The sequence below is a fragment of the Orycteropus afer genome, unplaced genomic scaffold, assembly GCF_000298275.1.
Source record: "Orycteropus afer afer isolate SDZICR_OR568_19922 unplaced genomic scaffold, OryAfe1.0 scaffold00026, whole genome shotgun sequence".
Classification (NCBI taxonomy): Eukaryota; Metazoa; Chordata; class Mammalia; order Tubulidentata; family Orycteropodidae; genus Orycteropus; species Orycteropus afer.
The window spans coordinates 8,832,772-8,836,402 of NW_006921613.1; the positions used below are offsets into that span (position 1 = coordinate 8,832,772).

General features: G+C 33.8%; 1 protein-coding gene across 1 annotated transcript in view; it reads left to right on the forward strand.

Annotated features, from left to right (window-relative positions):
* Positions 1-3,631, forward strand: part of ATP8B4 (ATPase phospholipid transporting 8B4 (putative)) — a 347,934-nt gene that overhangs the window by 192,066 nt on the left and 152,237 nt on the right. The gene's annotated exons all lie outside the window — the stretch shown is intronic.

Consider the following 3,631-nt stretch of genomic DNA (forward strand, 5'->3'; position numbering starts at 1 on the left):
TGAGAATAATGTTGGCTGTTGGTTTTGCATAGATGCCATTTGCTATGTTGAGGAATTTCCCTTCTATTCCCATTTTGCCTGAGAGTTTTTTTTTTTAATCAGGAATGGGTGTTGGTTTTTATCAAATGCCTTTTCTGCATCAATTGATATGATCATGTGGTTCTTTTTCTTTGTTTTTTTTCTTATGTGGTGGATGATGTTGATTGTTTTTCTAATGTTGAACCATCCTTGCATACCTGGTATGACCCCCCACTTGGTCATAATGAATGATTTTCTTGATATGTTGTTGGAGTCCATTGGCTAGTATTTTGTTGAAGATTTTTGCATCTATGTTAATGAGGGATGTTGGTCTGTACTTTTCCTTTTGAGTGATGTCTTTGCTTGGTTTTGGTATCAAGGTTATGCTAGCTTCATAACATGAATTTGGGAGGATTCCATTCTTTTCTGTATTCTGGAATAGTTTGAATAGGGTTGATGTCAATTCTTGTCTGAACATTGGTAGAATTTGCCAGTGAAACCATCTTGGTCAGGGCTTTTTTTTGTTGGTAATTTTTTAATGACCTGTTCAATTTCTTGTTTTGTTATGAATCTGTTTAAATTTTCTACCTCAGCCTCTGTTAGTTTAGGTAAGTAGTATGTTTCTAGAAATCTGTCCATTTCTTCTAGATTTTCAAATTTGTTGGAGTATAGTTCTTCATAGTATCCTGATATTATCCTTTTAATTTCTGTTGGTTCTGTTGTGGTGTTTCCCAATTCATTTCTTACTCATGTTATTTGTATTCTCTCCCTCTTTTCCTGTGTTAAATTTGCCAGTGGTTTGTCAACTTTATTAATCTTTGTTAGAAGTATTTTTAAAATTTCAAGTAGTTTCTAAGGAAGAGGAAAGGGGTATAGATTAAGATTTCCTTATGAAGGAAACACTGATGATACTTTGGAAGGCAACCTTTTGGAATTGGATCAAATGCAGTCAAAGAAAGAAGAGAGTAATGGTATATGATGAAGTTTTGACGTAAATGTTAAATCTGAATTTAGTTGTATACCATATAACAGTGCTGTTTCAGAGAATTCAATTCATCTATCTGACATAAAAACATTTATTGAGTGCTTGCATTGCACACACATTATATAGTTACTTTGGATGGATTTTCTCATTTAATCATGATATGCAAAATTGATAAACCTCTAATGAGACTGACAAAGAATAACAGAAAAGACACAAATTACCAATGGCATGAATAAAACATGAGATATAACTACAGACACTGCAGATGCTAAAAGGATAATACAGAATTACTGCAAACAAGTCTACAAAAAGAAATTTGACAACTTAGATGAAATTGATCATTACTTCACAAAACCCACAAATTATCACAGCTCTCCAAGTAGGAAGTAAATAACTTGAATAGCCCTATAACTAGTGAGGAATTTGAATTTGTAATTTAAAAAGTCCCTCAAAACAAATCTCCAGATCCAAATGATTCCACCGTAGAATTCTACTAAACTTTTAAAGAAGAATGAATACCATTTCTGCACAATATCTTCCAGAAAGTAGAGGGAGAGAGAGCACTTTCCAATTAATATTATGCAGTTGATATTACCCTGATACCAAAATCAGACAAAATAAGTACAAAACAAAACTGTAAGCTAATATCCCACATAAATACAGATGCAAAAATACTTAACATAATGCTAGTAAGTAGAATTTATCAGTATATAAAAAATATACACCATGATCAAGAGAGTGTATTTCAGGGATGTAAGGTTGATTCAATATTCAAAAATTAATCAATGTAACCCACCATATTAATGAATAATATTGACAAATAATATTATTCATCATAATGATGAGTAATACTGAATATACTGTGGACTGCTAAAAGAATAACAAGTCAGTTTTACAAGAAATACAACCAGCATGCTCCTTTGAAGCAAGAATAGTGAGACTTCAGCTTGCTTCCCTTGCGCATGTCATCAGGAAAGACCAATCACTAGAAAAGGACATCATGTTTGGTAATGCAGACAATAAGTTTGGTCAGTGAAAATAAGGGAGACCCTCAATAAGATAGACTGACATAATAGCCAAAGCAATGGACTCAAACATAGATAGCAATGATTATGAAGATGATGCTGGACTGGCCAACATTTTGTTCTGTTTTCCATAAAGTGGCTATGAGTCACAGCTGACTTGGTAGCAACTAACCACAACAAGAAGAAAACCCACATGCTCATATCAATTAATGTAGAATTTTTTTTTTAAATAAAATTTAACACTTATTCATGACCAAATCTCTCAGAAAACTAGGACTAGAGGGGAATTTCTTCACTTTGATAAAGAATATCTCAAAACCTACAGCTAACATTACACTAATGTAAAAAATTAAATGCTTTCCCCCTAAATTAGGAAAAGGCAGAGATGTCCACTCTAATCACTTTTATTGAACACAATGCTGGAAGTTTTAGCCAGGGAAATGAGTCAAAAAAGGACTTATATTAAAAGGCATGTAGATAAGAAAGGAAGAAATAAAATTGCACTTGTTTGTTGATGACATGATTGTCCCCATAGAAAATAACCAAGAATCTACAAAAAAATCTCTTAGAGCTAATTGAGTTCATTAATGTCACAGAAAACAAGATAAATATACAAAACTAAATTGCATTTGTATATAATAGTAATGAATATGTGGATATCAAAATTAAAAATATAGTATAATGTAAAATTGCTACAAAAATAAAATACTTATATTCAAAATAATAAAACATGTATAGGACTTGTATGATGATTGCTACATAATGCTGATGAAAGAAATCAAGGAATATCTAAGTTCATGGCGGGACATATCATGTTCATGGATTGAAAGAGTCAACATAGTAAAGATGTCAGTTCTTCCCAAAATGGTATACAGGTTTAACACAATTCCTATAACAATCTCAGCAAGTTTTTTTGTAGCTATAGAAAAGATTATTCTAAAATTTATATGGAAAAAGCAAAGAAGCTAGCATAGCTAAAATGATTTTGAGAATAAAGTGGGAGGAATCAGGTCACTCAGTTTCAAGATTTCTGTGGCTACGTGCAAATAACTTAATAACCTGGTTATCATTCATTATGTGAAGAAGCTCTGGTGGTGCTATGGTTAAAGCATTGGGCTGCTAACCAAAAGGTCCATGGTTTGAACCCACCAGCTGTTCCACTGGAGAAAGATGAGGTGGTCTGCTTCCATAAAGATTAACAGCCTTGGGAACCCTATGGTGGTGACTATGAGTCAGAATTGACTCGATGGCAGTGGTTTTGTGATTAAGATTATAGTATTGGTGGAGGAGAGGTACATAGATCAATGTGATAGAATGCAATATCCAGAAATAGACTCATATATATTTGCCCAACTGATTTTTGACAAAAAGCAAAAGCAATTCAACGGAGGAAAGACAGACTTTCCAACACATGTTACTGGAGCAATTGGATATCCATAGGTGAAAAAAAGAACCTCATCCTGCCTCACACCGTATGTTGTTGTTGTTGTTAAGTGCCGTCGAGTCGTTTCTGACTCATAGTGACCCCATGCACAGCAGAACGAAACACTGCCCGATCCCGCGCCAGCCCCACAATCCCTGCTATACTTGAGCCCATCATCGC